The sequence below is a fragment of the Camelus ferus genome, chromosome 5, assembly GCF_009834535.1.
Source record: "Camelus ferus isolate YT-003-E chromosome 5, BCGSAC_Cfer_1.0, whole genome shotgun sequence".
In the NCBI taxonomy this organism is placed as follows: Eukaryota; Metazoa; Chordata; class Mammalia; order Artiodactyla; family Camelidae; genus Camelus; species Camelus ferus.
Window position 1 is genome coordinate 69,986,091 of NC_045700.1, and position 25,131 is coordinate 70,011,221.

At 44.9% G+C, this 25,131-nt stretch overlaps 1 long non-coding RNA gene across 1 annotated transcript in view; it reads left to right on the forward strand.

Moving 5' to 3' along the window:
• The window catches only part of LOC116663745, a 101,750-nt gene extending 77,164 nt beyond the window's left edge, over positions 1-24,586 (forward strand). The window contains exons 3-5 of the long non-coding RNA XR_004320051.1: positions 7,562-7,634; positions 17,169-17,233; positions 24,366-24,586. This is a non-coding gene — a long non-coding RNA (uncharacterized LOC116663745). The remainder of the gene's footprint in view (positions 1-7,561; positions 7,635-17,168; positions 17,234-24,365) is intronic.
• Positions 24,587-25,131: the final 545 nt, after the last annotated feature.

Consider the following 25,131-nt stretch of genomic DNA (forward strand, 5'->3'; position numbering starts at 1 on the left):
CTAACTAGATTGTGAGGTCACTGAATTCAGAAGGGACTGTATGTTATTTCTCATTGTATGCCTAGCATGTAGTAGATGATCAATAAATGTATGATGAATTTATTGTATCAGGTTGTATTTCATTGCAAGTAGCAGAAACCTTAATTCAAACTGGCTTAAGCCAGGGATTGTTGGACTGTAGTCAAATCTAGCCTGGTGCCTGATTTCTATACAGTCCATGAGCTAAGAATGGTTTTTACATTTTTAAATGTCTGGAAAAGAAAATCAAAAGAAGAACATTTTGAGAAACTTGAAAATTATATGAAATTCAAATTTCAATGTCTTAAATAAAGTTTTATTGAAACACAGACACACTCATTCATTTATGAATTGTTTGTGGCAGGTACTGCCAAACTTCTGTAAAGGGCCAGGGAATAAATATTTTAGACTTTGGGAATGGTATATCCTCTATCGTAACTATTTCAACTCTGCCATTGGAGCATGAAAGCAGTTGTAGGCAATAACCTTAGAAGGGAGATCTGAGGACAGGAAACAGTGAAAAACTGGAAAGGCACCTGGGCAAGGAGCCAGGTCTCCTGGGTGCGGGGCTTGACTCTCACTAACCAATGTTAGCATTTTGGTCAAGTCACTGAACTCCTCTGGGTCTGACTGTCTGCAATCAAAAGGGTGGGACTAGATTTTGAAGACTTCTTTTAGCTCTGAAAGGTCTCTTTTTTCTGTTTTGGAATCTTAGTGTAATTACCTGAAGGTGTGTGCAGCAAGTGGAAGACTTCAATAACAAGCAACAGAAACCAACTCTAGTTCATTTGAGCACAAAAGACAGTTATTGAGGATATGATGGTAGGTCACAGAACTAAAGGTAAAGCAGAAAACAGAGGTTCAGAGAGGACAGGAGCCAGAGCAGGTCCTTGGGTCCTGGCAACAGGAACTAAGAAATAATCTCTTCAGGATACTGCAGTCTCAGTTGAACTCTGATCATTCTCAAGAACCTTCCAGACTGAAATTCTCCTGTTATGTTTCTATCCCAGAACCGCCATGATTGTATCCAATAGGGAGGGACTGTTCCCAAAGCCAAATGAGGGGCTATTACTAGAAAAAGGGGGAATGGATATGAGGCAGATATCCATGACAGAGTGAAGGACAGAGTTGTCTAAACGCTAGACATTGTAGCATGAGGAGCCAACAAAGGATTCAAAGAAATCAAAATGGTAGCATGAGTTCCTTGCTCATTCTCTCAACAAATACTTACTGAATTTGTGAATGGTGGTTTGGAGGACACCAAATAAATATAATAATGACCTTTGAGGCCGCTGGGAAAAGTTGCTTAGATTTTACTCAGGATGATCTGGGAACAAAATTTGAATCATTAAAATACATCTGGCATATGCCAACTGCAGCTCATTATAGGAGAATGTTAGGTAATTCTCTAATTATATGCGTTACACTGTAGGCAGAGGATCCGAAGACAAGTGACTTACCTCACATGTCAAGGGGCAGAGCTAAAAGCAGGACTTGACTTCCCGACTTGAATAACTGTTCAGAACCAGCTGCCTAGCAACCATGGCCTCCATTCAGGAGCCGAGGCCATGTGAGGAGCCTCGGCTAAACCCGAGCTTCTCAAGGGCAGGAACTCAGTCCTGCTCCTCTGTGTTCCCCCGGGGCCTCTCGTGGCACTGGACATGCAGAAGGCAGATACTCAGTAAGGATCTGCCTTACAGCTTCCGTAAAGGACGCTGAACCTGTCTGTCTCTGCTTTAGGTGCAGCCTTGAGCTGAAGAGTATTGAAACATCCCTGGCTGCTGTCAGAAAAGCTGGGGGCGGGGGCGGGGGCGGGGGGCGACTTACGGGAAGAAGGACTTATTTCAGAGTGGAAGGATCTCAGAGACTCTTGCCAACCTGAAACTGAGCTGTAGGCTCGGCAGTGTTGGCGTGGGGTGGCTCATCCATTTCAACGTGTACAATTTTACTTCTGGCAGATAATGAAAAATCAAGACCTTAACAAGAAAACCCGTAGTGCAGTGATCTCCATTCAGCTCTCTCCTTTTCTGTGGGAAAAAGCTGGACTATGCCTCGAACCTTTGGAAGGAGATGTTTATGGAAAAGTTTCCTCCGTCATGTACGTGTGCACGGGTGGGTTCTTTGTTTGAGGAAACTGACTAACCAGCGCGATTCACCTTCCAAGGCCCCTTGGCAGGCTCTTTCCCCAGCTGTCTCGGGTCCCACGGGGGCCCTCGGTCCGGGTGGGCTCCCCTGTCCAGGACCAGAGCATCGCAGTACCAGCCCCACAGCTGGATCCCAGAAGGGTAGGTCTCAGAGGCCTTGAAATCATTTATTAAATAAAACTGCTGCCTCTTTTTACTCTTAGTTACCCTGACCCGAAAAGGGGGGTTTCGGTTACTACATTTTCTTTCTTTTTTTCCCCCTGAGGCAGCCAGTCTGTCCCTCTAGGCACAGATTTGTGGGATGGCAGGAACTTCCAGCTTCATCTCCGTAACAACCTAGGGTGTCTCCAATTATCTGAAGCCTGTTGAGAAATCCTCTGAGCTAAATTAATCTCGTTCACTTTTGCTTAGTAAATCGATGTCACTTCTGCTCTGGGAGGAGCAGAAGGGAAAGTGTTGGGAAATCAGAGACTTTATAGTTTGTCATATCTCCAAAAAGATGGGTGCCCTTGGAGATTATTTTTGGCTGGTTCACCCCTGCTTTTCTTACCCTGTGGCACAAATATGGTGTTGATTTGTTTAAGGAAAGATTTTTTTTTTTTCCTCTCTGAATCTCAACGTCAAGCAGCCCTCTACACTTGCTCCACAGTCCTCTCTCATTGTATCCATGACACTCTGGTTATTTCACTACCCACCGCCCTTTGCCCTTCACCCCATTTTCCATTTCCATTGCCATGTTTTGTCCATCCCCTGGGTGTGACAATGACTCTTGAGGTTTTATTTATTAATAAGGTCTTTTTGGCTGACTTCCTTCATGCCACTTTCCCTGGCAACTCCAGTGGGCACTGAAGACCTTGCCCTTTGCTTCAGAGAACTTTCTGGTGGGCCACCCTTAGCTACAGCTCCCTTATAATCAAAGAGATTCTCCAGAGAGCCCAGCTCACCTCCTCAACTTTCTGGCTTTTTAATACTCACTCAAAAGCAAACTACAAATAATTTTACTTCTACTTCCACTGGACTTCAGTTTTCTTCGTGTAGCCACAGAGACTTAGAATCACCTAAATCTAGAGTGATGTTGAAGAGTGTTACAAGAAAAGTCTAGACAGAAGGGTTGCAGCAATATCAGTAGTCATCATGGTCTCTGATGGGCTGTCCAAATGCAACTCACACCACACTTGCCCTCCGGAGACCACCATTTGGCTTACTGTGTGGGTCTACTCTGAAATAACACAGGAGCACCTACGTTTTTGGACAGATAGCTCCCATATTTCCCCTCACCTTTCCCCCTTTCTCTCTCCAAAATTTTCCAAACTTTTAAATGTCAAATCCATTTAGACAGTGATTCAAACACCAGGAACATCCAAAGAATGTTTAAAGTTTCCATTCATCAAGTGGATTTGAGTAAAGAGCAGTTCAGGTGGGACACACCCGAGGCTGTGGGTGGAATCTGCAGCCAGACCCTGGGGCTCACCAGCTCTGCAGCTGAGTGCTTCAAAGCGGGTTTGGAATACAAGCTGGAGGGAGGGTACTCCAGGGCGAGAGGTGCAGGGAGGAGAAAGGAACAGCAGTGGTAAGGGCGTGTGTGTAGCTGATTCCAGCACAGGCTGATTTCCCTTTCTTTCTGGCTGGATTTCTTTTTCTGAAGTTGACCCCACTGACACTTCACTGCCTGGTAATTAACATTCTGCAATGGGAGCATTTGTTTAGGGCTTTTTCCTCTAGGAAAGCTGTGAGGAGGGTTGGAGAAAAGGGAAAACTTTCAGCAGGGATGAACTTATAGAAGAGAGCCGTGGAAAGCAGGGATGTGCAGGATAATTCTTTGTGCTGTGTTTTGTTGATTAAATAAAAACCTTTGCTGGATCCTAATTCCAATTTATCTTTGTTACTTCAGAGGGCACTCAGCTCCTATGTTATAAGAGAAGGGGGTGGAGGCAGGAAACAAAATCCAAATCATGTTCCAAAGCTTGTCAATGACTATGTTCCTTTAGTTCCATCCGAATTGGTGGCCACCAAATATCTCTGTGAAAACTCTTAAAAATTATTTTAATTGAAATATAGTTAACTGTCCAGTATTATGTTAGTTTCAGGTGTACTACAAAGTGATTTGACATTTGCATACATTATGAAATGATTGCCACAATAAGTCTAGTAGCCATCTGTCCCCGTACAAAATTATTACAGTATTATTGACCATATTCTTTATGCTGTAATCTCTGTGAAAACTTAACTGTAGTGTCCGGAGCTCTGCTTGTAGCCAGCCCAGTGACATTATTAAAACTCACCCAAGGGCTGCAGACAATTAAAATAATGATGTGCAGCTTCACAAATTGGCATGAGTAAGTCGGGTGATACCAAAGAGGAAAGGAGGATTTTAAGCCTCTCCAGTAAATCAGCTTTAATGAGGATGTTCTTTGCTTTTCTTGCCATCCTTTCTAGTTATAAAATAAAGCTACCAAGATCTGTTGATGTAATCCCAAATGACGATGCTGCCCCAGACAGGATGGCCCTCTGTCTAAAAGTCACATTTCCTATCTTATCACCCTTGTTCCTCTTGAACTGAAAAGGTCAGCTTGAATGAGGTATTGCATGTAACCTTTGCAATTTCTATTTGATCCTGTAAGGAGAGAGAGGAGGATTAGGTTTGAGTTGTGAGAAAATTCAATGCTTGCTTCACGGCTGTCTCTTCCTGATTATGAGGTGGTATGTTTTCCAACCCCTTGGGGGAGTCCAATTGATTAATCAAGGCTCATTCTGAGCCTGAATCAAACATGAGTTGAGGGCCAGGGAGGCCCCCAGCTGTTTGAAGGACCACCTGTTTGCAAAGAAACCTTAGAAAAAAGAGTAAAAAGATTCTGTTTTTGGATAGAGCTAGCTTGGGCAAGGTAACATCTTAAGGGAATAAGCTGTAACTGAATTAGAAACAGGTGGATTAGCTTTCCTTGAAACTATCCGTCGTCAAAACAATTAGGGGGAAATGCTTGGCATGATGCGTTTCAGATTTGGTGCAACTGAGACTGGAGCCAGGGAGGCGATTCACTGAACCCATGTACATATCAGTTAACGTTTGATGTTATGGCACTGAATATATAATGTATACATGCCATACCTGTTACCAATAAAGACTTCCACTGGCTAATGTGTCTCAGTGATCCACAAATAAATAAACTCTCTGTGTTTACACTCTGTTTTTAAATTACTAGCTTGTTCTGTACCACCACTACCACCACCATCACTACCACCACCACCACCAAAATCTCCAACTCTATTAATAATTCTAAAACCAGAAATTTAAAAACAAAGACCTGTCTTAATATCTCACCTTTTTAATTCATATCGTTTGACATGCTCAGTTCCTAATAAGGAAAGTAAAGATGAGTTAAACTATTAGGTTAGAAAAGGATGTCAAGATTGGCCCACTCTACAAAAATGTGACTCATTCTCAAGTTATATGTGTCTGTATATATATATATGTGTGTGTATGAATATGTATATATATGTGTGTGTTCTCATACCTCTAAAATGCCCACTAAGTAGTCCAGGAATTTCCTCCTGTAATTTCAGAACAGAGCCTTGTATACAGCGGGTGCATCTTACTTAACTGCATTGTATTGAGCATCTACCACAAGAGGTAGGGCAAAGAAATCTTGGAGTCAAGATTATCCTCATTAAAGCTCTTCATTGGCTTATGAAATATTATACAGGGACAATCCTCACTGGGTGGATTTTTCTATTATATGGGTGGATCAGATTGCTTTTTTGTTTTGTTTGTTTTGCTTGGGAACCAGATGAATCAGCTGGCTCTTTTTTATTGATGTACCCCCAAACACTTATCTTTCAAACCCTAGCCTTACATTCAGCCTCACCTCTGAGACATACAAGGGAAGTAAAACCAGCCAAGCCAACAGCAGGTCCATCCCCTCAGCTCACTGATTCTGGGGTCTGTCATTGAGTGAGTGGGTGGTTGGAATGCCGACACTGTGGAAAGTATTATTTTTCTTTCTAGTTCTTTTTGGTGGGGGAGAGGACAGGCCAAGTGCACATAGTTGAATTTATATCATATGATGTGTTATGACTCTACAGTAAATATTTATTGAATTAATAAATATTTGAGATGGTAGTAGATATTATTTGGTTCAGTTGCTCTTCTAACTCTTGTATGAATATAAACTAGTTTTCCCCACTGAAAAAAATCAGTGGTTTAAATGGCTTTTAGAAAGAGCAAAGCATGTGAAAATGACTAAAAGAAGAAATTACTGATCAGTTTAAAAAGGAAAAAAAAAAAAAACCCCAAAACACCCAAACCAAACAAACCCAGTCAGACTACTTAGATGAAGGCTTTGCCATAAATATTCTAAATTTCTTAGGGGTACAATATATAGCAATACTGGCAATTTTAATACCATCACTAATCATTTGGAATACTCTGACATCCTTTCACTGTAATATTTGTGTATTTAGTGGAAACTTTTGGAAAAAATCATTCCACCAGCCAACAAAAGTCGTTTCATGGTTATGATGTAATTGTAAGGTAGTATTTCAGGGCTGCCAAGATCAAAGACTTGAAATATGACTTACAAAAAAAAAATGTTCAGGAGAGACCCTTCCAAACAACCTTTTAAAGGAGCTAACCAATAGCATCTCATCTTCTGTTTTCCTTTGGTTTATAGAAATAGAATCATACAAAAGATACATTCTCCAGAGGCATATGAATTAAAATTAAAGAGTGAAAATAAATAATCCTAGATGAAACTGCTCCCTCTGATTTAAACAGTGAGAAATATATATATTCGATGTATTGGCAATAAAAATAGGAAAACTGCACTCAAATTGTGAATTGGGCTCAAAATGAAAACCTGAAAATGAATGTCATGAAAACCACTTTATGCCTATTGTGTTGACTGAAGGAATTTTTTTTTTCACTCTTTGGGGGTATATGTCTAGTTTATCTTCTTTGGCCTTAGAAGCCAAAACTAGAGATTAAGAATGAAAGTCCTTTCTGGACAATAAAACCCAAATCAACATATAAGTTTTCCTATAGTTTTGCTTGCTGACCACTGTAAGCTCAGCTATAAACTACTGATCCAGTCTGAATGGACTGATTCTGGGTCAGTTGAGAAAGTTATTTATTTTGTCTGCTTGTCTAAGGTGATAAACCAAGGAGACATCAAATTTTAAGTTTCTCTTGTAGCACTCTCAGACTGTCCAAGCTAAAAAAGAGGAAAGATAAAAAAGAACAATACTTGTTCACATATAAAACATTTTTAAATGATGGTAATTTTTAAAATCATGGTCTGCCAACCCTTTAATGGAAAAATAAGTGTGTGTGGGCCTCCCTTCCTCCCTCTGCTGCTTCAGAGTAGGACTGCAAACGCGCATCTTTTATTTGTGCTTCTTGACAGATTGGCAGAGAACATCTTAATTTTTTGATGAAGATAGACCCTCAGGGGTGGAAGAACCAATGGAAGATCACTTGTAAGTAAAAAACCCAACCTAATTAGATTTTTCCTCCAGAAAGCTAGAACATTTGCTTTTGTCACTGAAAAATGCCACCTCCCATGAAAAAACCAAATTGGTACAGTGTGACATGCCCCCACTTAAGTCTTAGATATGCTGCTTCCTAGAAGGGGTGTTCTCCTAAGGTCTCCCCATATTACTTGTCTCTAAAAGACTCCCTCACTGTGCACAAATCTGTTAATAACACAGCCATAGCATTAGTAACAATAACACAATAACGAGCACAACAAAAGCAACTACCCTTTGACGGGGTCCGCTACCATGTGTCCAGCTAGAATTGGCAATCTGCGCTTGTTAGCTTGTTAATCTTCAGAGCACTCACTCCTTTAAAGAAGGGTTTAGTATCATCATTTTTACAAATGAGGAAACTGAGCCCCAAGATGCTAAGTAGCTTAAGAAGTCTCAAAATAAGGAAGTAGTAGAGCTGTAGTTTGAACCCATGCCCGACTCTTCCATAATGTTGTCTTCTAATACTCCAGCCAACTGTTAGGGCTTTTCTCTTGGCGGGGGTGGGGGGTGGGGGTGCCAAATACACGGGGAGAGAGCATCTGGGAATTGTTCAGGAAGATTGGGGAATAAAAGATTAGCACTGTCCTGGACATTCCTTCAATGAACTCTGAAGACCAGGTTTATTCATTGTTGTGATTCTCATTGGCAGGCACCTAGGAGATGAATCCATGTGAAATGGATGCAGATAATAGATGCTCATTAAATTTGTTCCAAATTGAATTTTAAAGCCATTTCCATACCAACAGTCAGAGCTGCACAATTTCTACACAGGAGGGGGTTAAGGAATGGCAGTCTGGTTGACAGGGTGCCTACATGGACTGTCTTGGGGCCTTATCAAGGGGTGGATGGCTTTGGTAATGGTAGTAATAAGTAGTAATGATGGTTACTCCGGTCACAGCAAAGTCCTCACAAGACTGTTCGGTGCAGTGACTGAGTACCCAGTCCAGAAGAGGGATGGGTCAGTGGTCTCATGGCCAGCGGAGCACCTACTACCTACCACAGACATCGAAGGGAGGCTGTGAAGGAGGGATCTGGGTGCCATTCCCGCTGCGGTCAGCTGTCTGCCGCTGGCAGGCTGCAGCTGGGCTGTGCAGGGTGTTTTCTACAGCGCGATGACAGTGTGATGGAAGAGCCATCGACTCACAACTGTGCAGTCCTGCCAAGCCCTGGGAATGCTCATTTGCCTCAGCTGCTCTCCTGAGAACCCACCCAGCGTGGTGGGGCCCACAGATGGAGGGGAAGGGAGGGCGCCTTTCCTAATGTAACATCTTAGCACATTAATCAAAAGCAAATTATAAAAGCAAATTTTCCCCGAACCCATGTCGATGGCATCCCTCTTTTCAGAACAGGGCCGTGGCTGGGTCCAGCTGGACTTGCTGGCCCCACAGTCCATGGATGTAACCAGGAAAAGTGCAGCGCATATAGGAGATAAAGTTTCTCTGTCAGGAAAGAGATTTGAAACTGGCTTCAAAGGAAAGAGAGGGGGGTTATTGTTGAGGTTTGGGTCTCAGAGGAAGACATCTTTCCAGCTGAAACACTTAACAAACCAAACTCACAGAATTGGAAATTCTAGACTCTTTGGTTGAGAGCACCTGGGGGCCCGGGTCTTACTGATCTCTCTTCTCTGGGCTGCAACACTTTTGATATGCCTCTCACAGGCTGGGCCTGGATTAAGCGAGGCCTTGTTCCATTCTCTAGAGGTTTCTTCTCTGCAATCTGACCTTCCTCACCAGGCTCTACACATTTTAAATCCAGAGGCCATTTTCCCTCTCACTTGGCATCTGTCTGAGTTATGGCAGGTGAAAGCATATTGTAAATGGGGATGTACTTTACAAACATTTATTCCCTTGAAGAGTCCTATGTCCTCCTCAGAGCCCAGAGTTGTGGCGGCCTGAAGCAGAAGCTTAGCAAAGACCCGTCACATTAATGAAATAATTGACTGGAATGGCTGTCTTGTTGGCCGTTTTAAAACCTGAAATCCCTACAGGCTGCTCCCTGGTTTGCTCCCCTGGGTCCGTTTTTGGAAACAAGGAAAGGTGAGGAAGAAAGTCTGACAAGAAATGTCTATGAAGGTGGGGTGTTAAATGTAATCTTTCCCTGAGAAGGAGAGGCTGCAGAACAGGAAAAGTTTCTGCCTTTGCCTTCTTTACTGGGCAGCCTGGTTGTCGTGTTTCTAGGGAGAAAAAGAGGTGCTTCCCAGAGCTGCCGAGAGAACCGGGTTCAGTAAAACCCGGGCCTCCAGGTGCTTTCAACCAAAGAGTCTATTGGACTTTTGACCTTTCAAATACTACCAAAACGAAAAAAGCTTTTTGTACGTTCTCATTTATGAAGTATATCAAAGTGGGACAAACATAAAATAAAATTAAGCCCATAAATTTAACAGTCACACTTGCTTGCTCTTAGAAGCCTCTAAGAATTTATGCCCAAGTTTCTATTTTATCTGTAACTATAACTTTGTTTTCACTGCAAGGGGAAGTTCCTCCAGCAGAGGGTAATTTAATTTTGTCAGTAACCAGACACATTCTGTTTAGATTTGGAATCCTTTTAAAATGGGAGCTTTCTATCAATCACTCACCCCAAGCATGTTTGGATTATGGGCTCTTGGAGAAAGGGGCTCTCTGCCTACTGATGATGCATGGTGACCGAAGGGGACAGACCACCTTATCAGCGGCAGCTTCTTGGAGAGAAATATTATCAATGTCCATGTGTTAATTAACAGGAAATGGCCTGGCCACAGCTCTCCCGGCCACGTGGCCACCTCCTCTCCCCACCAAAGCCCCAAAGGCCCAAGGCTGTCTTCTCTGTGAGTGGCCACCCTCGGACACTGCTGAGGGAGAGAATTCCAGCAACAGTGAAAACAGAACTTTCCACTCCATCACAAGAAGCCAAACACAGAAACCATATTCAAAGAGTTCTTTGTCCACAAGATAACATTTGAATCGGAAACTCGTTTAGCCAGATTCTCTTGTTACAATTTACTGCTTCATCAGGTGGGGGCAGGGATGGGCACAATCCATCCTTTAAATAATAGAGGATGATTCCCACAGGAAGGTCTGCAACTCCGAATGTGTATTTTTCAAAATCCCTCATCTGCCCGCACCTCAGCCTCCAGTGTGGAAAATATACCTCCAACAGCTGGAGGGTGTTCCCTTGGCAGGAGGGATTCGTGCACAAATAACTACACACAAGAGTGTGTGACTTTCAAGTTGGGGAGAAAAAAGTAGCCGAGAACAGTGCTATTTAGAATACCCTCCCTCCCAGGGATTAAAGGCAGGAGCAGAGACAGGAGGGATGGGGAGAGAGGAAAAGGATGGATCGACATCTCCTGGCAGTACATTCCTGGGAGAACAATTGCCTTTGTTCAAAGCAGGCTGAGAGAGCTGCCTGGGAAGCGCGGGATCTGGAATCAGGGCAGGTTAGGGCCTGTGTGTGCGAGTGAGGTCTCCTGGTCACCCAGGGCCTGGGTGGGTGGGCCTGGAATGCTGATACCAGAGCAGGGCCGAGGGGGTGTTTGGGCCCATTATCTGCTCACCTCCACCCAGAGCTCCCACTGCTTCCCTCTTGAAGCCTCCTTGAGCATTCCCAGTGGGGGATGGAGGATAAGCACAGATTTCTTGCCTCCCTGGGGAGAGCCAGCTTGGATGTTGGGGACAACTGGGATTCTGGCTGCCTGGTGCTGAGGCTCTGGTCCTGGATGGGCCACAATCCCCTGAGGAGTTAAAACAAAACAAAACAAATTCCTGGCCCCCCTCTAAAGTCTTTTGAATCCAAATCTCCATAGGGATTAAGCTTGAGAATTTGTGTTTCTAAAGCTCCCCAGATATTTCTCATGCTACTGGTGAGGAAACTTAATGACTTGTAAGGTACCTTCTAGCATGAATACAGACATTGTTTTGTTTTAAACCTGCTAATGCCTGTGAACCAGTTGGGAATTCCAAATCCAGAAATTGGCCAAACTTCTAAGGGGCCTGAGTGGACCCCAAGGCTGATTCCTCCAGCTAATACTTTTCCTAAAATGGGTTTGGAGAGAACCACTTACCTGGAATCCTTCAGACTTCTGGTCTCCCTGGACAAGGCCCTGTAGTGTCGTCAGGCTTATGTTTTCAAGACCTGATGTCTTGGAAAAGTCAGACAAGGCTGAGCGCAGGTCCATATCAGCCATTGGGAGGTGGGAAAGAATGGAACTATAAGATCAGGGACATGCTTCTTAGTGTGGGGTCTTCCGTGCAGCACAGCCCCTTCTGCCTCCCTCTCATCCCTCATACCCCTCTCAGCCAAGCTCTTGTTTACACTACTGTTCTCATTTGCTTCAAGTGGGCCTTTTAGTTTGTATGCCTTCCTGCAAAATGTCATTGTCTTTTTCATTGATTCACTCAAATGAGTATTTATCGAGTACCTACTATGTGTCAGCATTTGGGGATGCATTAGTGAACAAAACCATCAAGGGTCCCTACACTCATGGAATGTATATGCTAACAGGGGATGGAAGACAGTAATGAAGAAGACTAAAAATAAGAAAGTTATCAGTATGTTAGAAGGTGGTAAGTGCTATGGAAGCAATAATCCAGTAAAGGGGAACCAGGAGTACTGACTAGAAGGGGTTGGGCAAATTGCAGTGTTAAATTTTCTGAGCATCCGTTTTTGGTTTATAGAAATAGTATTACTACACATCTCATTTTGTCTTTTATTTTATTTTTTGCTTAGCACCCAGTTTTCAAGTGCTTTGTAATATTCCATGACACGTGCTTGCCATTCTTACTTATCTCCTCTCCCAAGATGGACACTCAGATTGCTTCCAAGTTCCCATTGCTGTGAATAATGCTGCAGTCAACATTATAGATTAGCAAATGTAGTTGGGATTTATACCTAGGAGTGGATTTGCTGGGTTTTAAGGTCCATCTATGCTTAATTTCATCAAATGTGCCAGATGGCTCCCCAGAGTTGCTGCAACATCCCGTCAGCATGTACCAGGGCCCCTGGATCCCCATACCTCTGCCAACACTTGGCATTCTCCAGCTTCCTGGATTTTTTGGCAGCGCATTCTGGCTTCTGTTATCAGCACTCTTGCTGAAATCATGTTCTGCCATTGCTCTCCATGCCCTGTCCTTCTCCTGCCCTCCTCAGCTCTCATCCTTACATCACCCACCTTCCATTTCCTTCTGACCACGAGCACTTCTTGTCTGCATTGCTGGGCTGTTTCTCTAATCTCAAGGCTCATGCCCTTTGGACTTCATATCCTGAGGTGAGAATTCTCACCTCCTGGTTGGCAAGATAGTAGCCTAAAGACTATTCTCCTCTTACTGGGTGTGACAGTTTTACTTCTGTACTGTTTTCAGGCTGTCTGACCCTGTTTAGCGCCTACAGTGGTTTCCTATGTCCTGTCTCATCAAATTTAAACCCTCTCGCCTGGCTTCAAGACCTTCAAGACCTTCAACCACCTTGACCTGCTCTTCCATCCCACTTGGATCTTTGCACATATTCCTCCCTCAGCCAGAACCTCCCTCTCTCCCACTTTGTTCATCTTGCCATGACTCTTCCCTACATCTCAGCTTAGGTCCCTGTCTCCTTCCCTCCAGGTCTCGGGGAGGTGTCCCTCACGTATCCCCATGGCCTTCTGTGCTTTCCTTCCTTGTTGTGACAATTCTCTAGCCTCTTTGTCGTGGATGGTGAGACTTCACACTCTTGTTCACTGTCACAGCCCCAGCACCTACTACTATGTGCAGTGCACAGTAGGTGTTCAATCTGTAATCATTGACTGAATGAAGGAGTGAATGAATGAGTGAAGGCTTTGCATTTCTCACACATACGACTGCTGCCAGCCTCAGGTCTTCATGCCCATTTGAAATATTTCTCTCTTCTATCCATTCATTTGCTTCCCCTTTATAAAACATTTTTGTGATTCAAACACCAGCAATTCCACAGATCTTACCCATATCCCCAGCCTGATCACTTCTCCTTCTTTTTGGACTCCTGTATTCTTTATAACTTACTGGAGCCAGTTTTTCCACTGGATTTAGGGTTTGTGAATGCCATAGGACCACACTAGAGAGGAAATAGTCTCTAATGGGGTCCCCTGCTCTTTCTTGTCCACTGCCAAACTCTATCCTAGAGGTTCTCCCTCAGCCCATCCTCCCACATATCATCACAAGACTGTTGACAACATCTGGTCATTATACCTCCCTGGTTTCAAGCTCCTCTTCATGGGCCAGGGAGCTGGACAAGATGAGGGCTGATACTGAACCAGTATGCACCAGCCCCAGCTCCCAGATGCCTTCTGCTCTGACATTCCTATTGTCAAATATCTTAAATCTGGACCAGATAATCTCAGTGTTCTTGTATATCTGTCATTCTGTGATTCTAGGCAGGGAAAATCTGATCTTTTTATAAACCCTGCTATTCTGATCCAAGCACACCTTGTACAAAGGGCAGGGTGAAGCATGTTGTATTAAAACCACCAAATGGCCTTTCTGTGCTCCCCAAAAGTTATATTTATCTCACTAAGTTTCCTTTAGATCCATCTTGCCTAGAAGTGCCTGATTTAGGAAAAAAGGGGGGAAGGCGGTCTGGGCCTCAGCCTGGAGTGTGACCTCAGGCAGGTAATTTGTCTTTCACAATGCCGTGGGTAGGAATGGCCAAGAGGAATATTCACAGTGATGTCAGTGGTTACGTGATGAGGCTTTTTTGGTTTTTGTTTTATTTTTGCTGGTTTTGCCTACCTTCTGAAACATTGTAGATTTCCCCCTTCATGTGTCTAGACATTTAAAATGTTTTCTTCTTAAAAACAAGTGTTTTCCTATAGTTTTTATTGCTGGAAAAATCACATGGCCTTTGTTCCACAGTTCCCATCAGTACTTTCCATTGCTGTCTTCAGAGTTAGCAATATGCTGTTCTTTCTAGGCCTAGGTATCTCAAGGTAGCATACAGCATAAGCAGATCAGCAAAAAGAATGACTGTGTGGTGCTAACATTCTGGGCTTGGCACCTGAGGAAACATGCCAAGCAGAGTTTGATTTAGGTATGTTACTAAATTCCACCTCCTGTCACAGTAAATCTAGTAGCCCATGACCTATAAACTGAGTAAAATTAAGCAAAGCGAAGAGGCGGGGGGTGAGGGAGGTGGGAGAAATGAGTGTACTGCTTTTATCTGTCTGTCTGTCTGTCTGTCATCTGTCTCTCTATTAGTTTAAATAAATTGAATAGACTTTTTTTAAAAAGAAAAGTGAACATATAAATAAAAAGTCCCCACAGAAATTTCTTTCATCTCAGAGAGGCCTACTTAACTTACTTGTTGAGAGATTTTTTTTTTAAGTAGTTTTGATTCATTCATTCCAATCTATTGACAAATCCTGTTGGCTCTACCTTAAGAGTGGTGTGTCCAATGTATAACCACTTCTTACCCTCCACTGCTTCAACCTTGGCCCAAGGCACTTTATCTCTCACCTGGACTCTGCCATGATCTCCCGTCTTCCATTCTTACTCCCCTGCATTTATTCTCCATAGTGTAGACTTACATCACTCTCTTCGGTTTCCTCCCACGTTCATATAGATCTCCCAGCCTCAGCATGGCCTTCCAGACCCAGCCTGCTCTGGCCCTGGCAGCCTCTCCGAGCTCATGTCCTCTGACTCTTCACTCCCTCTCTTCGCTCCAGCCACTGGCCCCCTTGCTGTTTCTCAGATATGCCAAGTGCATTCCTGCCTCAGGGCCTTTGCCCTTGCTGTTCCTTCTGCACGGAGGGCTCTTTCTCACGATACATTTGCAGCTCCCGCCCTCACATCACTTAGGTCTTCACTGAAAAGGTTTAAAGTTTCCCTTATGACTCTAAGATAATAGCCACCATTTCACCCGACTTTACCTTATCTAATCTCTCTTCATCACACAGATTCCTATCTGACATTATGTATTTATTTGTTTACTGCTCTCTTTTGTCAGGAACTTTTATCTGTGTCATTCACAATAGTGTCTCTCAAAGCCTAGACTAATGCCTAATACATAGTAGGTGCTCAGTAATATCTGTTGAGTGAAAGAATATTTTTATAAAATAAGCATTTCTTGTACACCTATTAGGCTGGACATTGGTCTTGGGTTTTTAATGTATCCAACAGAAATTATTTTTTTAGATTTTAAAATAAAAAAACTCTCTGAAAACACATTTATCAAAAGATGCCAAAATATGTTAAAAAATTTTTTAAGAGCTGTAGTCCCAGGTCTGGATCAGCAAGTGGCCTTATCTAATAGTTTAAGTGGTAGTTAAGTATGTTTTGGGATTTGTTAGTCTTAATGCTGGGGAATGGCTGCTAGGCCCAGCTGATTATAGCCCGGCTGTGCCTGAGGTCACAGGTTCCTCCCCACGTGACTCTGTCAGCTTTGTTCTTGCCACAGCTCCAGATCTGTGGCTCTGGTCCTGACCAGCCTCCCCTGGCCAAAGCTGACTGTGGCCTTCCAGGAGACCACTTGAGAAGAGATGAATGGGTTTGCAGAGAACCATCACTGGGCCTGGAAACCCAGCTTGAAGTCATTTCAAAGCCAGCTGCTTTATCTGAAGAGCACACAGTCATGGTGGAGGGGGAATTGTGATTGCATATAGACGGGGTGCAGAATGATGGCCTCACGAGGGCAGAGTTTGGTCTGTGAAGCCCCTTGGGCCCCCTAGATGGCACTTGGTAAAGGAAAACTTACTTTTACCAAATCTATCTAAAGGCCAGTGGATGCCCAGGCAAATCTGGGCACAGACCATAATTTACTCTCTTTCATTTATCAAAGGAAAACAACTATAAAATCAAGTAGGCTTTTATCCTTAATGCCCAAATGCCTGCCCTGGTTGTTCATGTGCTTCTCTGTTATCCTAAAGAGCTAAGGGAGCATGTTCTCCTTTGTATAGGTGGAGAAGACGAAGCTGTCACATGACGCACTTGCTTATTCCTGCTTATCAGACTGACTGTCCTCATGCCCACAGAGATGCTTTATCAGATAAACAGTGACTTTAAATCCTTAAGCCCCACCCAGTAATACACTTTCTTGTCATTGGCCAAGGGAAGAAATTGGGAACATCTAGAAGCAAGAAAGTATAATTGGGATGAACCTGAAAAAAATATTTTAGGTCCTCTTGTTTCTTCTCTGTCTTTAGAGAAATGATTCTGCATCATGTGGAAGGAAATTGATAAGAGGCTCTGACTCTGCCTGTGGCTGACTTGGGTTGTCAATGAAGACTTAGCATTTCTGTGGCATTTATTACTGGGTTTCAGGGGGCCCACAGGGATCATCATTTTTCACATGCAGTTCATTCACCAGCTGTTGCAGGGAACAGGTTGTTCTGTTGAGGTTAAAAAACACAAAACAAAAACCAGTTCCAACCAATTTAAGTTGGATCAGGCCCTGTAAAATGCCAAGGCCTCCTCTATTCTTAATCTCAGGGACTCAGGCCAGGAGCCTCTGGGTCATCATCAAACACAAGTTGATAAATAGAAAAAAAAATTTTTCTTATAGAAATTCACGTCTGAAAGGAGTACCTGCTATTGGCAACAACTTGGATGGACCTTGAGGACATTATGGTACGTAAAATAAGTCAGACAGAGAAAGACAAATACTGTATGATCTCACTTATATATGGAACATGAAAAAGACAAACTCAGAGAAACAGAGTAGAGTGATGGTTACCAGGGGTTGGAGGTGGGGGCATGGGGAGATATTGGTCAAAGGGTACAAACTTCTATATGTAAGATTAACAAGTTTGGGGATCTAACGTACAGCAGGGTGATTATAGCTAATAATACTGTATCACTTCTTTGAATGTTGCCAGGAGTAGATCTTAAATGTTCTCACCACAAGGAAAAAATGGTAACTATGTGACAGGGTGGAGGTGGTAGCTAATAATGTGGTAATCATTTTGTAATTTATAAATGTATCAAATCAACATGTTGTACACCTTAAACTTACACAGTGTTATGTGTCAATTTTATCTCAGTAAAATTGGGAAAAAGATTTGGGTCCCCATGACCTGGGCTGTGTTATACCTGGTTATATGTAATTGAAGTCTCTGAGATACTCCAGCAGTCAGGCTGGCCCCAGGTTGGTCTGGACCTCACTTTTACCCCGGGGGAAACCGAGCCCGGGGGTTAGGGAGGCCTCCACAGGAGGAGATTGTGCCAAGGGAGTCAGTTGGTGGCCAAGTTCTCTTCCTCTAACCGCACTATGACTCTCCCTCCTGGTATGTTTATGACAGCTCAGAAGGTAATCTCACGTGTCAGCGTGAGCTTTCCGGAATACGCACGTCTCCTATTCTGGGAAGAGTAGGCAGTGGGGGTGAAGATGAGACAGGAAATCTTTCTGGAGGATCTGAAGCCATTCCGGTTTTGGAGCGTCCCCAGCAACTCCCAAAGAGTCGAGCCTTTGAAATTGCCTTGTGGGGAGACTGGACTGAGAGCTGGGCTGCCTCAGTCTGCTCTCACCCTTCTTCCTTTCTGGGGACCCTGTGAGGGGAGCTGAGCAGCGCCCTAGGGAGGACGCGCAGGAGGATGGGCTGATTGAGGGATGTGGGCACGGGGCTGGTGGGCTGCCATCGCTTTGCCTGTCAGCAGGGCTGCAGAGTGGCCTTTCTTCTGGGTTTGCTCACAGAGCCAGGGAGGCTGAGTGCCAGGGAGAATATTTCCTCTGTTCAGGAAAAGCTGTGTCCATCTGGCCTGGCTCTGCAGCCTGTGGCCTCTCAACCTGGGAGTGTTCCTGTCACTGGGCATGGACCCCACAGGCTGTGTCTCTGCTGTGATCAACAGGAGATGCTGGGCCTGGAAGAGGCGGCAGGGAATGTGTAGGGGAGTGTGTGTGTGTGTGTGTGTGTGTGCGCGCGCACGTGCACGCGCACGCACGTGTGGATGGACTGACCAAGCCACCAGTTTGTCGATCCCACAGACATTCGCCAAGGGTCTCCTGCAGTGGAATGTCGATGTAGTCTCAGGGAGAATTGTCGGGAGTGGCAGTCCACTATTCATGAGCCTGAAGGGGTCTGGCAGGTCACCCTGTGCAGCCCCTTTACTTTTTGCAAATGAGGAAACTGAGGCTGGGGGAGGGATCTGAAATAGCTTGCCCAGGGCCACACAGGCAACTCAAGTTCAAGGCCTGGCTCCACCACTGCCTTGTTGTGTGGCCTTGAGCCAGTTACTCAGCCATCTTCTCTGCAGATGAAGGGGGATAACAAGAGAACTCATCCCCAAGGCTGATGCGGGTGTTAAATGAGATAATTGAAGAGAAAGGCTCGTATTGGGCCTGTGCTCAAGTCCATCTCAAACCTGCGGTGTCATTGTTTTATTGTTGTTCTGCCATTGGCAACAAGCTTTGTACCTGTGTGAAGACGCAGCAGCAGGAGCCAGGCAGCCGCGCATACAGATGGGTTCACCAGGCGTCTCCAAAATCACACTCACCTTCCGTCCCCGCTCTGTTACCCCGTGAGGTGGAGGAGCCAGTCTCCTCTGTTCCATCTTACTCACGAGAAAACTTCAAAGATGAGCCTCAAAACTGTCTTCTACTTCCCAGTGCTTCCTGCTCTTTTTGCCTTCACTTGCTGCTAATTAGAACATTCATACTGATAGAATATTCCAGCTATGTTGGGACCAACTGTAGGAAAGAAGATATGCCACCCCCGCCAACCTTCCCCAATGAATGGAGATCACCTCAGTCTCTTAGCCTTTACTGTGTGTTCTCGACTTCATCCCGAGGGCCTGGGGCTTCCTCATCTGACTCTGACTTGAAGAGCTGTATCTGAAGGAAGGATTGTGGTCAGTGGCAACTTAACAGCAAATAAAGAATTGCCATCAATTTTGTTATGGTGGCTGAAGGGATTTATGGACGTTTTTGGAGACTCTATGGACACAGACCCAAACTGAACAGAGCCCAGAGGAAACACAGTAGCCCTTGTTACACAGAAAGAATGAGTTTAATGTACACAGGGTGAGGGTAGGGGGTGGTGGAAGGAAAACAGAAGGAAAGGGGGTTCACCCTGCTAAATATGTACAGTTTGAGCCCTAAGCCCTGAATTTCCCAAGGTGGTGGCAGGAGGATCGTTTCTGTAATATATTCCTCCCTCTGAATCACCTTGCTTGAGAAACTGCGGCAGGCACAGAACACTCTTCATGAATATTAATCAGCAAATTCCCCCAGCCATTGGGAAACGGGCTGGTGCTGACACCCCCACCCCGGCCCCTGCCCCCACAGCACACAGTCCCTGAGGAAAACCCTGAAGCCAGACCTGGAGGCTGAGAGAGCAGAGGTCGTCTGGGTGGAAGGGTCAGAGGGCATGGCCAGGGGAGGGGTCAGCTTTGTTTCCACTCCGTGTTGGTGAAAGCCAAATCTTTTTGAAACTTCTCTAGCTGCATTTTGGGCTATTTAGCTTCAAAAACAAAAGATTTATTTTTCCGCGTTCTCCTTTGGGTTTTGTCCTCCACTGACAGCAGTGACATATGCAGGTCTGGAGGCTGTTAAGGCCAGGCCAGGCTCTCCCGTATCCTGAGGAAAAGAAAAGATAGGATCTTAAGTAAAAGAGAACCCTACATGCAGGAAGGCAGCACAAACATTCCCAAAGCTCACGGTTGCTCCTCTGATCTTTTCAGGGGGGAAAGGAGCAAGAGTGGTGTGGTGGGGCCTGCCTTTCCTAATACGCTGTTGGCATAACCTGCTATATTTCATAAAGCACTTCCACAAGCTACATATCCCGTGGGATCCTTGCATGTGTGTTTATGGTCCCCTTTTGCAGATGTGAAAACTGAGGCTTGTAAGTAACTTTGCCAAGGTCCGTGAGATATTGAAGGGGCAAAGTGAATACTCCAATCCAATTTTCTGTCTCCAAATGCAGGAACCTTCTTGATAAAGATACTAAGTGTTGTGATTTAACTTCTCTGGTTTTCATTTTTGAAATCTGTAAAAGGAGGCTATTCCCTAGATTCCATTCAGAGCTTCTAAGCTGTCCTCTTGCTTTGGTCCTTCACAAGAAAAAGTCAATCAAAGGGATGTTAGGAGCATGCCAATACTATGGGAAGAAATCAAGTTGTGTATCTCACTAGCTTCTGGGGTTTTACACCAAGTATCCTGCATGGTGACAAAGATGGGCTGTTGTTTCCATGCTGTTCTCAAATACTGATCAGAATGGTTATCAAATCAAGCTGGAATATCCCCAGAGGGGCCTTCTGACATTTTGGATGTGGAGGCTGTTGCTAGCATTGTCAGGTGTCTAAAAGTGTATGATTTTGGTAAAAAAAAAATACAGTTCTGTGTTTCAACGCCATGGTATTATTGGTAGAAATGTGACTGAGAAGTATACTATTAGGCTTCTGTACACAGCCTGTACTTTAGAGCTTGCGCTCAGAGCAGGGATTTGGGGCAGAAATTTGTAATTAGGTCCTTTGTGAGCAACAAGCAGCTTAGGTCATAGTCATGCCAAGGCTCAGAACAAGGCTCAAGAACATTTTAGTTCTTGGGTTGAAAGCTATATCTCACTTTATGTAACTCAGATGAAGGTGTTCTGGTGACATTCTGGTAGCCACAGGCAAATGTTTAGAGTCTTGGTCTGGCTACTACTATCCTGGTTATTGTGGCTGCAGTAAGGGCATCGATTAGCAGACATGACAAGGTACTTTCCTAAGGAGTGGGTCTGGGTGGAGAAACACGGGGATGAGGTCTTCTGGGCGTGTCTGAAAAGGCTGGATGCCCTAGTTTGGTAGAGAAGTGAGCCTTTTGGGATTGAGCTCAACCCCCATTCCTCTCTTGTGCCTTTTCTGGGCATCTGAAATTCACAGGCAGGAGAGACTTGACGGTATCAGGGAACCAATCTGTTACTTCACCTCTCCAGATTCAGATCTGTTGAACTGTGACCTCACTGGGGAGGATACCAGAGGTGAGCACTGTGGGAAAGTTTATTTTTTCTTCTGTTTCCGCTTTGCCACTTCTAGAGTGACAGCGATGAGGCAAGGATAGCAGAGGTGGTACAGCGTAGGGTTAGCAGTTTGGACTCAGGAGTTAGACTCCCTGGGGCCAAATCCTAGCTCTTCTGTGCTGGGATCTTGGCAAGTTATTTTACCTCAGTGTTCCTGTTTCTTTCTCTATAAAATGAGGATAATAATAGTTCCCACCACGTAGGATGTTGAGAGGATTCAGCGGAATGATTACGATGGCTTATAGCACAGAATGGCCCCTGGTTTGTGTCAGTCATCCTTGCCAGCTCCCACCTTGGTGAGGGCGTGGGCGAGAGCTTCCTTATCCTCACACCTACTCAGGACCACATACTCCTCTCTAGATGCAGAATATTGGGGAGTTGACCCATGCTTTTTTTGTTGGTCTTTTTTGTTTGTTTTTCTTTTGCTTTTTGGGTTTTTTGTTTTGTTTTATTTTGCAGTTTTCTTCAGAAATGTGGGATAGTTACAAATCTGAAAACTGCCGACACACAAGATCCGGCAACCCCCTCCTGCTGCTGGAGGGACAGAGGGGATGTGTGCGCCCGCCTGGCCTGGTCCTCTTCAGGTTCATTGCCAGAGTCTGGAGCTCTAAGCAGAACTGTGTGGGCCTGCTGGGCCGCTCACTTTTACAAGCTGGCTCTCAGGAGGGCTCCAGGTGGAAGGACTCTCCGATCCTCAGAGAAGCCAAATTCCAGTCAACTCTGCCGGGAACAGCCAAGATGGGAAGCAGGCGCTGGTGTCCCACATCCTCTGGAACAGGGGGCTTGAGGGGGCCCAGAAGCCAGTCAGAACAAAATTGCAAGGAAGAGTTTGTCCCTTTCGCCAGATTCATAAAGGGCCCTGCGACCCTAAAAAGGGAAAGAGCTATTGTCAGAGAGGAAGATGGGGCAGCTAAGCCAGGAGGGAGAAACTGGGTGAATGTCCCAACACAGGATGGTCATCAGGGAATGAATCAGGGTCCCGCCCAGGGCTTGGTCATGGAGGATGGTCATGTGTGAGGACACGGTGGGGGCTGGTGTGCTCTCTGACCACGGGAAACAACCATGTTGTCTCCTGCTGACAGGCAGTTGGGACAGGAAAGCAAGGATGCTTCTGGTCAAAGGAGTGGTTTGGGTTGATAATATGACACTAATTAGTACACTTGCTAACGTCCATCCTCTTGTAGGACCCAAGGTAGAGATCATGATAGACGTGAGTTTCTGCGGATGCAGTGGAAACTTACTGAGAAGACAAAGGCACTGATTTCTTTCTGGGGTGGGGAGATTTCCTTCATTTGATGGTTCACTCGAGCCTCTTTGCCATGCCCTTCCTGTCCGTTCGCCTGCCCTGGTCTCAGCCACAGGAGAACACAGACAATAACAACCACACCATTTCCATCAACAGGGGATGGGCCACATGCCAGGCACCTGTGCTAAGTGTGTTCTAGTTATTATCTAGGTTAATCCCAACAACGCTCTTCTAATGTTCGCATTATGATGATTGCAGACGAGGAAAGAGAAGCTCAGAGATGAGCTCCCCTGCCAAGTTGCACACTCGTACCCAGACGAGCCCAGATTCCCACGGCCCCTCTTGCTCCAGTGTCTGCATGCTGTCCCAGCACCCTTCTTGTCTCACATTGCAGACTGCAGTTAAGACCCCTGTTAGGGCCTGTACTAGAGAAAAGGCAGAGAGGGAGGGTGTGGAGAACAGGACAGCTTTGTCAGTGTCTGTGTGTGTTGTGATGTTGTGTAGTCCTGGGGAGTTGTATGCATGTGGAGGTATTACATAGTGTTAGGGGTGCTGTGAGTGCTGGATGGCATATTTGTTGAGGGTGTTGTTCATGTTGGGGAGTAATGTGTTTGTTGACCTATTTGTAGTGCAGGGGGTGTTGTGGTGTTGTGTGTTGGGGCATTGTGTAGTGTTGGAGTGTTGTGAGGGTGTGTGCTCGGGGCTGGATGTGACCGGAGGAGAACAAGACTCTGTCTCATGGTTGGTGGGTCACTCCTTGGCTGAGTTCTTCGTTTCTTCTGTCAAAGTCCCAACTGTCACTACTCCCTGCCACCATCTCTTTCCTCTCTGACCTTGGTGTGGGGCTAGGACTGGCTGCCAGCTCAGTGGCAGGAAGCAGGAGGACATGCTCACAGTGAGGGCTGAGGGTGCAAGCATTCCAGCCTCGGCTGATGGATATGTAAAGGTTCTACACTTGGGGCTACACTCTGTGCATATAAATATCTGAAGAATGAAGGATTTGCCCAAACCTGGCTTTGTACAGCCCATCGGAGAGATAGGTGCTTTTCATCTAGTATCATATGTTATTGCAATGATAATAATGAAAAATAGCTAATGCTTATATAATGTTTACAATGCATCATGCACTGTTTTAATTGCTCTCTCTGTATTATCTAATTTAATCCTTGTAACAACCCAAAGAGGTAGCTACTTTCGTTATCCCCACTTTATAAGTGAGGAGCTTGAGTCACAGAGCTAAGTCACTTACCCAAGCTCACACAGGTAGAAAGAGGTTGAGGCAGGCTTCATAAACCAGGCACTTGCTTTAGAAACCCTGCACACCCATGCCCCGAACCGCTAGATTGTCGGGCCCTGTCACCCCAGGCATAGCGACGGGCAACTCTGACTCTGGTCCCCAGGAATGCAGCTGCAGCTCCACTTCTTATAGGTCCTGAAATCCTTGAGGCTGATGAGGCTTCATGGCTAAGGTAATAGGGATTTCGGCTGGGTTTTATTTAGACCAGCGTTTCTGTCTCAGGGTTGAACAATCCAGTTCTTGGCCTGCTGGTCCCCAGTGTCTGCAACAAGAGCTTTTTCTATTGAAAGACTAAGGAAAGATGGTCCAGATGAGCCCGAGATAGAAGACAAAGGAGGTATGAGGCAACATCTTTCCCTGCTGGCTTGGGAACAGTCATCTTTCTTCCCAGGAATCAATTCCTTTGCATTCTGATTGTTGAAAGAAAAGACTTATGTCATTAACAATAAAGGTTTTTAAAGAAAAGAAAAAGCTATCTTTGTCTCTTTGTGCATCTCCACACCCTCTTGGAAGTGTTTTCAGAAAACCTCAGTTAAATGAGCGCATTCCTAGAGCGTTAAGGGAAAATGGAACAGTTAGTGGACTGACTACTTGGCTGTCTGACAGGACTCTGTGGGGGAGTAACTGAGGACAAAGCCCTGTGAGGACCTCAGAGACGCAAAAAAGGGAGATGTCAAAAAGGAAAGGGGTTCTTAGTTAGGCGCAGCAAGGGTGGCATGCAGGAAATGTATCTGATGACATTACAACAGCCCGTAAAGATCAGGAAAAAACAAACCAACATTTTTAACCGCTGAGGAATTCACACTGAGTCCAGACAAGACAATGGAATTATTTACAGGTGCCCCATGGTGCGTGTTGGGGCGGGTGGCAGAGCATACTTTTTGCTCCAAGAATTTTCCTTGACTAGAAAGTGGATTTCTTGGCAGAACTGGAACCTGGCTAGTTTCACATTCCTTAAGGACAGAAAAAATCCCCTGGGACACACACA